We start from the raw sequence: 11,555 nt of genomic DNA on the forward strand, positions 1-11,555 counted from the left end.
ATCATAAATCTATAGGGCTAATCACGCGCCGACACGTGGATGTCAAAAATCCTATCCCAAAATATTTTTCTCTTCCAAAATATATTTTAAATAGTATTTTAATTAACTAATAAATTTACATAATATACTAAAAACTATTAAAATATTAAATTTACATAATACTAAACTATTACATGATACCTTATGGGATCTCCAACTAGAACCAAGTTCAGGTTTTGTTAAATGATCCAAAAAAAAGGTTTGACTTATGCTTTGACACAAGTGATATTACAAAGGAAAGAATCAAACATATAACTTCGACTTCGACTGCTGAGATAAATACTTTCAAATCCGAAGTTCGATTTTTGTTAATAAAAATTGAAGAAAATAATGCCACGTGGTTCAAAAGGGCAGCAGCCAACCGGAGCAAAGTTGGTGGCTCATGGAATCGTCGTAAACGTGGGTTGGGGCCCACACACCACACGCAAACGCATAGACGACACACTCACCCACATGTCATCAAATTTCTCTTTCTTTCACTCTTCTCATTCTTTGAATAAGAATTTCACCCATTTTTCCTCTCCCAGAGCCTCAGAGAGAGAGTGAGACCGGGAAAGATGACTCGGGGAAAGCAGAAGATTGAAGCGCAAAAACGAAATGCGGAGAAGAATCAGAAGCAAAAAGGGTCTCAATTTGAGGCCAGAGCCGTTGCTCTCAAAATCACTTGTCCTATTTGCAAGGTCTATACCGCTCCTACCTACCTATCATATCATATCATTTGCACCTTGGTATTATCATCATCATGATCTTCTTGGTCTTTTTTTTCTGCATTTTTTCTGTTATGTTCCAATTTAGTTATGATGATTGATGATGAATTCTTAGTGGTACGAAACCAATCCATCAACCCAATTTCTTTTTTTGTTTTGTTTTGTGATATTTATATTTTGGAGCCCTCTTGAATTTTGTGTTTCTATAAACAATCATAGGTCTTAAAGTTGTTTTTTTGATAGATTATACCAGAAAGGCCAAATCAATGGTGAGTATTGTTTCAGGTGTCAATTTGCTTGGTATATATGGGTTGATCAGTTTTCCCCTTACTTTGTTCTACTTATTATTCTTTCTTTTTGTGTGAAAAAAGAAAGCGCTTGAAGTGACATGGTGCTAATTGCCGTGCACAGAGTACGAAAGTAGAGAAACTTTTGTATGAAGGTTCATGTTGAGATTTTATGTTCATAGAAGTGACTCTAGTTGTTAATTTGATCTAGATGTCTAAGTGGGACGAAGCAAATAGAGATTTATGTTTTTTACTTTGTGGTCATTCTAGTTTTACGGACCCTATGGAGTTCGCTAGTTTTCTTCCGGATCCAATTTGTATGATAGTTTTATTATTATTTTTTAGAACGAAAATTTATTACAGAAAGAAAAGGGAGTACATGACATGATGGACAAGAGGCCCACCAAAGATAGCTACAAAGTGAGGACAAAGAAACAGAGAAAACCAAACAAACAGGGCCACACAACCTAAAGAACCCCACAAAGCTAAGAGACCAAACACCCCAGAGCTCAATGAGCTGACCAATCCAGAATAATCATATTAAGGGGAACATCCTTGAGAAATTTAGACTTAAGGTGTTTTTTATACAGATTAAGAAAGAAGTAATTTAGAGGCCAGGAAAACAGATAAGTTATATTTTAAGGGATTTTGGCTTATACAGCACAATGATAGCGGACCAAGACTGTTCTTTGCAATATTCTTGTGTTTTTTGTATACATCAAGGATGGCTCCATCTGGAGTTTATATTTCTTTTAGATCAACTTACTGTTGTGAACTACGACACCCCTTGTGATATATCACTTTGCTAGCTTGTGGTTTTGTTTCTATGCTACTTTAGTGATTGCTGCTGATAAATTTTTTTTGTGCTTTGTTCAATCTAAAACATCAGCATTAGCTTGTGGATGCTATATTTTATTGATCCCATCAAGATAAGGAACTAAAATCAGAAGACCATTTCCACAATTTGTGTTGATTATCTGTTACTGTTGTAGCCTTACCTTGATATCAATTTGAATAATTTATCTTTGCATTGGATTAGGGACATTTATAGGTTTTGGATAGGTTTGTTCATTGTTGTGATTGGGTTGGATGGTGACTGGGTTGAGGTGGTGAGTGGTGGTGACAGGTGTAGCAGATATGATGCTTGGTTTTTGGTTTTAATGGGACAATAGAGAAAGACAATGGTGTTGCGTAAGAATAAGAAGAGGTGGGCTGTGGTCTTGGAGGACCACAACCTCCTCCCCCCTTCCCTTTCCACACTTTCTTTTTTTCAATATAATATATTTTTTTTCAATTTCAAGGATTGAGCATGTGTGTTTCATTTGTGTTTTTGTTCTAGCAATGCTAGTGGAGGGAACTTATGGGAGTAAAGTTGACATGAGAGATGAGTGGAAACATAGGGTGGAAAAAAATCTTCATACGATAGAGGAGCCCAAAACGTTCTGATGTCCATTAACTTTTTACTTTCAAAAAATGACATAGCGTGTTTTTTGGCAATATTTTGAAAACCTTTGAGAAACTTTGATTAGCTGATGGTCGTATACCATGCTCGTCAACCAATGAATGGAAGAGTAATAAACACTCCCCTGTGAATACATCAAGAAGTTGCCGTCCTGTCTTCACAAAAGGAGTGTAGATTACAGAAAAGTGTAGTTTCTCTTTGGAGTGTGAATCCACCTCAATGTGTTTAGCTTGTTCATGTTTGATTGGATTATTTTTAATGTTGATGACAACCTTGTTGCCATAATATGATTTTACAGGTCCCTTGTGCACTAGGATTTTAGCCAAATTAACTCAAACCCTACTGGCTATTGGTCATGGCTCAAAACTGACCTCCTGGTGTCAAATTGGCAACCATTAACTTCTCTTTTCTGTGTCATGTTACCAAAGTTCCACCTACAAAAGAGGAGTAGTGCGATATTGGCCTCCTATTTGTGACTGAGCCAGCCAATATATGTTTATATAGGATTCCACCTGTTGATGATCATCTCTGGAAAAAGAAACCCCTTTTCTGGTGCTAATTTTAAGTCCTCAGAATCCTGTAAACATCTTACATATGGGTCACTCAAGGTAAATTGATCACACTGAAAGGGGCTAGCGTATATCTGGTTGAGTATGAGACAAGTGCACTAGCTTCCTTACAAGTCTTTTTTAACGACCTCCGATCAGTGGCAGTGTTTTCTATGGTATCCTCCAACTTATGGTTTTGCTATCTCAGTAGGAGTTTCATCTGTTTACATTGCAACAATCTTGTCACTTCAAGTAGGAAAAGGGCCTTTTCGAATGAAGTTGCCCCCTGATTTGTTGCAACTTCAATATCTAGGAACTGCCCTAAGTTACCCAAGTCTTTGATTCCAAATTCCTTTCCTAAGTGAGACTTTAGTTTCCCTATTTCTTCAACTCTTCACCAGTAGCTACAATGCTATTGACATATGCAATCAGTTAAGTCAATTTACCTTGGTGGTGATAATGTTTTGAGAATAAGGTATGATCCTTTTGACTGTGGTAGCCAAATTCTGCTATAAATATTGAGAACCTTTCAAATCAAGCTCTCGGTGATTACTTCAGCTCGCAAATCCGGGAGAATATCCAAATACACCTCGTCTTTTAAATATCCAGTGGAAACATATTTTTTTGGACTGTAAGTTGGAAACAAAGGATACCAAAACCTAGATGGAATCCATCTTGGCTACATGAGAAAAATGTTTCTCTACGAATCCCTCTGCCCTATGTTTCATGAGCCACATGCAGCCAACAATCTCTTTGTCTGGGTAACAGTCAACTCCCAAGTGCAACCATGATGAAGTGCTTTGATTGTCTTCCTCCATTGTCTCGATCCACTTGGGATCATTCAAATCATCCTGTAGAGTTTGGGGAGTAAACTGAAGTTAATCTAGAGGAGCTGGGATGATATGGAGAGTGAGAGAAAATCTGGGAAATAAAATTAGAGACTAATTGGTGCAAGTCCTAATCCCGTTTTGGAAAGAAATAGGAACTGTAGAAAATGGCCAAATACTTGAAAGGTTGGGAATTGTTGGACAAGCATTGACTGGACATTGCATGCAAGGACCCCAGAGGGCATCCTACTGATCGGTTATGTGCAGTTAGTACAGCACCCCTAGTATTAAACTGATGAATCCGTAGTAAACAAGAGAGATCTTATAACATGTAAAAGGCAACAATTCTTACCATCAGCAACCGCATATTATTTATGAGTATAAGATAGTTTTATGGATAATGGACAATATCTTCATATATTCTGCCCATTATCATATTGGGGACTTGGATTCTAGAATTTAACTGGGTGAGGATTGTGGACCATGTTATGATAGACTTGAAAGAGAGAAAACCTCACTTTTGTTTGTAAGCACATAAATTCAAATTTTTTTGAGAATAGCCATAAATAAATGTCACAGGGCATTGTTAGACCCATATAAATTAACAGGAGGACCCCACAGACCCCACACATTAGAATTAACTAAGAGAAAGGGAACTGAATTTTGATCAATAGTAAGCATTCGAGCTTTGCAACTTGACAGATATCACAGTGAAGTTAGGTACCTCCAATTTAAAGGTCAATAAAGGAAATATTTTATTTAAAAGCGAGTAAGCAGGGTGTCCTGCAATGTCACTACCAGATCTCTTTGAAGGAAATGCAATTCTTTGACTTATGCAATTGAAAAAGTATCATTGGGTTTCCATTTTGGAAGAGGTGTTGCCTTAGAGTTAGTGACCCGTATATCATTGAAAGAGGTTTGGGATGCACTTAAGATAGTGGGTCTGTACCTAACTGAATGAAAGGATGTGGAAATAGTGGATGTCCCTTGATAAGACATACAATGTTGGATCTGTCTCAATTGGTCTTGATAGTTTATATGTGGAAACTTTGGCGGAAATGGACGAGGAGCAACCTAAGACGGTATATCAACCATAGTGGTATGGTGAGCTCAAGTTCATACCAAGACTAAAGAATCCCCTCTACTTCCGTATGAAGGTTTCGCAGGGAGCTTCCTACATGTCTCTTGAGTATATCATCAGATTGTCTTTCACGTGCTTTTCAGCATCATTAGCAATATGATTCTCTTGAGGGTGCACACAATAGAAGCTAGAGTGGAATGCCAGCTGTCTATCCTGTTTCTGTATAGAATTGCAACTATGTTATGTCATGTCACGTCATATGTGGGAATGGCCTGTGATTTAAAAGTCTGAATGTGACTGGGTTTGTCACAATCTTTTGTCTACGCCGTACTACAAGTGTTTTTGATGATCTGTTAGGACTTGGAATGTGTATAGTTATGGTATGGAGACAATGCATGTTTAGCAAAAATTATCTGGGTTCTTTATTTATATATATTTTGACAGTTTACTAAGCGCCACATCTGACGAAATGTGTATTTTCAGGTGCAACTTGCAAATCCAAAGCAGCTTGGTGATCACTATGCTTCCAAACATCCCAGAGAAAAGCCTCCAGCCGAATCAGAATGACCCCTTTCTCATGTGGAATACAGTGTGACAATAAAAAACGAAGTAAAAAAATCCTTTGCTGTGTTTTTCAACGTGTTTCAGAAAGTTAGTTATACGTTGACTTGTGTTAAATCTCTCCAGCTCCCTTCGCGTGCCTCTGGTTTGTTAAACGTTGTATGACTATGAAGGATGATTGTTAATGTTGTCATATCTAGAGTTATATGGGCTGTGAAATGAAAATTTTGTCCATTTTATACCATATGCCTTTAACTACCGCTAGCTTGAAGTTTCTACTGGGAGAAAGAATGATACTAATAGAAACCAGAAATTTTATGCTGTAGCCCCAGGTTGTGTATTTAATTCTCTCCCTTGTTAGATATTTTTCGTGCCCCCTAGGGATGTATGTTACCAAGTGAAAATTAGGCTCTTTCGAGCATTGTTGGTTTTAAAATCCAAACTGTTTTCAGGTGGTAAACCTGTCAAGTTTTCAATATCTCTGGGCAACTTTGAATTTGACTGTTGTAGAAAAAGTTTGGTACCCTAATGACTAGTGTTCTATGTTTTGTTCTCTATTTTGAAGCCTACAATGAGAAAGAATTAGAGGGATCAGATATGCTGAGATTACTTAATAAGGCTGGACAAGATCTTTGAAACCGTTGAGAACCAGCTACTCACTGGTCTAGCTGATATTCATCTTCCACAAGAGGAGAAGAGGCGTTTTGAAATTTATGTTATTGTGAAAGCTGACCAGGTTCTACTGATAGGATTTCAGATTTGCATAAACAGTCTGATCGGCCTTGCTACTCTTTTGTTTTGCGTTATAAACTCAAATATGTCACAATCCTTTATATATAGATCATTGATTAACAAAAGTCCAGCATGAGCAAGTGCTAGAAGAGGAGATCAAAAGTATCAAAGGGACAGAAAAGCACCAGAATTAAATAGTTACATCGTTTGATTCTGTATAAAGCTTGGAATATTGTGGTTAAGGATTTCCACAGCTATCAAAACCTTCAATACTAAATGCATTGTTCACCCGTTTCGATTTAATCCTGTGATGGAAGGGTAAAGTTCCCCATTGGCTTGAAAACCATTGGTGGTCAACAGGTCAACAAGTCAACTTTCTTTTGTGTATGATCGTGCCACTGCTAGCAATGAAAACCCTAGCAGACTTCTTAAAAATAGATAACTTGAGCCCAAGTTATTGATTTCTAAATAAACGATTGTGAATTTTGGTGAAGAATATCTCCCATGTAAGTTCTTTTCTTGCCTTAGACTAGTGAAGACTTCACAATTTTTCACAGTACAAAAACCGGTAGTTCTGGCCAAAATAAATGATAAGAAAGTGAACTCTTTTAGGCAGAATTGTTTTATGCAGAACTACCTTTACAAAGCTCATAAAAGGAAAGACCAACTTTGAAAAAAAGAAAAGAGCATTGGACTTCAATTTCAGCCTGGATAGCTGCTTTTGATCCGGACTGGACTAGGTATATCTGTGCTGGATTGGACTATCAACACCTTCAACTGTCAAGTTTCAGCTATAAAACGATACCAACGTTCGAGTTTGGCAGAGCTTTAGTCTATTTCAAGCCCTGGAAGGCTTTTTGAATGGGGCAGAATTGGAGCCTCTTCAGTCTGAAAGGGGCAGAAGTGGCTGGATATAATGATTACTGAGCTGAAACTGCGCTGTAGTACCTGTTATGCTTGATCAGGGCTTTCCATAAATTTGTTGAGGTTTTCATATTTGTAAAAACCCGGACTCTACTTGATTTGGCTTATGCTGAACCAAATTTGTAACGAGAGAAATATCACTTTGTATAACTATTTCTCTAAACTGAACTGAACTCAGAGATTTTGAATATAGCTGACTTGTTTTTTGTGGCTCAATGAGCTTTGGTTGCCTCAGTGCTTGAAGGCTTTTGAGATCAAGTGATCATTTTGAGTTTGTCAATTGTGACTTTGAGAGTTTTGTTTTGATTTATTTTTTGGTTGTTTTTGATCTATTCACCTCCTCTCATATTTAATGAAAAAATGCTGGAGTGGGGCTGTAACAACCCACATCGACCAACAGAGAGGGGGTGATATGCCTTAAAAATGCTGGAGTTGGTCGATGTGAGATGTTACAATCCACTCCCTTAAGGGCCCGACGTCCTCGTCGGCACACTCGCACCACACGGCAGAGTGGCTCTGATACCAAATTGTCAAATTCCGAGATCGGCTCCATTATAGCACAATATTGTCCACTTTGGGCCCCTTTCTTTGCTCTCACGGTTTTGTTTCTGGGAACTCACGAGCAACTTCCTAGTGGGTCACCCATCCTAGGATTGTTCTAGCCCCAACTCGCTTAACTTCGGAGTTCCCATGACTCTGAAGCCAGTGAGCTCCCAAAAGGCCTCGTACTAGATGGAGGCGGGCATTTACATATAAGGCACATTACCCCATCTCTGTTGGTCAATGTGGGATGTTACAGGGGCTTCTAATCTTTTAATAATGGGCGGCAGATTTTCCAAAAGAAAGATCTTTTATTTTAAATGTCAAGAAAAAAAGGGAATTTTATCTATTCTGGCAGAAAAGCTATCAACAGTCAGTTCTTATGATGATCACTTCCTTGGTTTTCATGAAAGAAAACCTAATCCCTTTTTAACCTTTAACTGCCCTTTGTAAGAATGCAGCCTGCCATGATGGTTAGTTTGATTTTCCTGATGAACCACTCTATGTTCCGTACTTATCTCTTTAGAAAATGTAGTCTGCTTATCCCTTGGAAATGACATCTGCTTTGGTGCAGAATTTTTCTGTATATAGAAAGGGATTTTGATCTTTTGGCTACAAAGATTCAAAGAAGTCTTCCTTTTATAAATGCTTTTGTTAACTCTTTGTCAACTCTCCTGTGGTAGTTGAAATTTTTGACTTTTTCAAAGTCAGGTAGTCGCATGGGTTCTTTGAGGAAAGATCTTCTAAAAAAATCTGCTGGCTTGCACTCTGGGATTGAGATCAACATTGAGAATTTAGAAGTTGGGCCTAAGTCCAATTTCTTTAGAAGTTTACTGCCCTGCTTGGTGACAAATTACCACTTAATTGGTAATTTGATTTATTTATTTTTGTTGTTGTTTTTCTTAAAACTCCGCTATTTTTTGAAAAAGATGTGGGCCTCTTAATGTTGATTGGGCTGCTTTCCGGAGTCAAGGCCCAGTCTTTTGTTTTTCTGTTCCTGGGTCTCTTTGTAAAAAGTGGGCTGGTGTGTGGAATTCTCAGGCCCAAACGCGCATAAGTCAAGTTAATGAGACCAATTGGTTCATGGTCTATTGGTATTTCTTTTCATAATATTCAGAGATGTTCCAAGTTTGAATTGAGAAACATAATTAAATTAAATCCGGAAACAATTTATTTTTGGATATGAATGCCATATCAAAATCGTGCGAAATTATTTTAAAATGTAGAGGTATTCATTACAGTGTGGACATAATCCTAGTAGGTTTAACTTGATAATGATCCTCCACATACTCCACAATGGCAAACAATGGCATTGTGCCATTGTTTGTGCCAGAATCCCATTTTCTTGTTTGTTTGTGCTGAGCCTTAATTAGCATACAAGTTTATCCCATTAAGAGATTTGGCAGGTCCAACAAACACTGGCTATCCCCACCCGACATCGAGCTCTCCAAAACCGACACGTGTTGTGTCACGGACTACAAAGTTCCCCATGGAAAGAAAAGTGAGGTAGTCCTCGGATCACCATAAGATCTGCCAGCGATTTTTTATACTTTCCGCTCATTTTAGACTTTGCCGTGTTCACCAACTCCAACGCATATCCCAATGGATTTTCACACAAAAGTTGGACCGTTGAAACTTAAGACGTGAAGGCAAATGCATTGCCATCCCAAATAGAGACATCCATGTGGGTTCATGCCGTTGCCACGTGCGCTTGCTACGCATGAAACACAAGTAAATTGTTCGGGATTGAACTTGAGTGTAAGGGAGTGGCATTTTCACAGACAGACTGTTACCAAGTCAAATTTAGAGCAAGTGGAGAGGTTCGGGGGAAGATGTCCCCTGAGACTATCTCCAACTATGAGGGCCAAACCCAAATTTTAGGAATATAGCCTTAAAAATCTTCTTCAATCATGTATAGGGAGGGGTGGTAATTTGGATCAGACTAAAATCTTGGGCGGAATTTGGCCAAACTTTTCAGTTCGGGAGGAATTTCTGTGGGCCCTAAGTCGAAGCCAACTTGCACAACACGTAAAGGAATGGCAAGACAAAGCCAACTTGTTGAATGCGTGGAAGGCTCACATCAAAGGGACGTTGGAATCCAACAGCTCCCTTTGAAAACCAATGATGCATCTTCTTGTTTTTTTAAAAAAAAACTTTTTATCTAATCTTTTGGAGCCTTTAAAAGCTGGCCACGTGTCAAGCAATGGGAACCAACTTTTTTTGATTTTTCAAGCTTTCTCAAATAGATATAAACAGCCCAGATTTTTTCCAACTTGATTTTAACGGGAAAAAGAAGATTCAGTGGTCGAAATTAAAATTAAATGATTAAAATAATATTTTTAATTTATCTAAATGAGAATGGCATTCTCATTTTAATTTTAAGTGAAGAAAAATGTTATGTTTATGGAATTTCAATTTTTTTAGATTAAACTGTTTAGAAAATTAAATCACGAATGTTGAAACAAAAATCATGTCAAGAAAAATTAACGACAAAAAAATATAGGGGTTAATCATTCTTAAACAATTTCATTAAGTTGCGGACTCAAATTATGAGTTTGCAGGATTGAAGGAAAAAATTTTTGGGTCTTGAAAATACATGAATAGTTGTATTTTAGAGGGTGAAAATTTGAGTTTAGCCCCAACATGGTTGGAGATGGCCTGAGAGTTGCTATCTCCCTAGTACAAAAATAGAAAGACCGTTGGACCAAGTTTAGCTGAAAATAATCGCTTCCTCCTCCTCCTCCTTGTATTTATGATGCATGCATGTAACTCGTGGTAGGTCCTAAGCGTCTAAGAGCTCTCGGTCCCACACCCAGGGGCGGACCTTTAGTTTGGCATGTGTTGTGAGAGCAATAAATTGCCTTGACTAACACAAATTCTAATACAAATTTTCTGACATTCAAGTTCTCGTGTATGGTCAAGTACATAGAATCTAAAAGTCAAATCCCAATTCAATTAGAGAAAGAGAACTCGTACATCAATTTTGAAAACGAAATAAATCTAGAATTAAAACATTGAGTTAATCATATTAGTGTATACTTTTAGCCTTAGCTAATAAGAGATTAGGACCTTGTAGGGACATGATTTCACATGACAATGAAAAAATCACATGTGGGATTGAGATCTGTACCTAATCTGATTAGGTGCATATGGCATCGCTCCATACGGCTGGTAGAAGACATGCTTACAATGAGGGGGTATGGATGAGGAGCTTAAGTGAGGGGTTCAATCAAACCATTAAATTTCAACATTTTAAACTTACACACAGTTGGATTGAACCCGCACTTAAACTCCTCACCCATAACCGCTCATTGTAGCAGCTACCTAGACTAACGAGGAAGTTGGGCTGGGCTACACACGAGCCTAACTTGATTTGGTGAGTTAAAAGTATAGATACCATAAATTGAGTGATATGAGAACATGTCCTCTTCAAGTCTAACTCATGTTACCAATTAAATACTTTCCCTTTTTTCTGTCACTCGAATTAAGACTATGAGCCGACACCAACCTTTCAATAATAATAAGAAAAGTGGAGAGAGTAAAACAAAGAAGTTAACAAGAAGAAATCGGACAAAAAGTTTATTAAAAAAAAAAAATTAAAGCTCGTTTGGGACTATTTCTCTAAAAAGCACTTATGCTCATAAACACTTCTAGTAAATGCATTTTTATTATAAAACTGTTGAAATTTTCATAATTAATCTAAGTGATTCCTGAAAAAGCAAGCACTTAGAGTGCTTCTTAATAATAAAAAAAATCTATAATTGATTTGGTAACAATGCTGCAATTTTTTTTTTTTCACAAAGGGGCCAAGCTAAGGAGAGCTAATCACAAAGTATAAATATTAATG

General features: G+C 37.5%; 1 long non-coding RNA gene across 1 annotated transcript; it reads left to right on the plus strand.

The window, feature by feature from the left end:
• On the plus strand, nucleotides 521–5,954 carry LOC18775765. The gene is made up of 2 exons (XR_002271862.1): nucleotides 521–719; nucleotides 5,435–5,954. It is a non-coding gene; the product is annotated as an uncharacterized LOC18775765 (long non-coding RNA).

The sequence above is a fragment of the Prunus persica genome, chromosome G5 (assembly GCF_000346465.2).
Source record: "Prunus persica cultivar Lovell chromosome G5, Prunus_persica_NCBIv2, whole genome shotgun sequence".
Lineage (NCBI taxonomy): Eukaryota > Viridiplantae > Streptophyta > Magnoliopsida > Rosales > Rosaceae > Prunus > Prunus persica.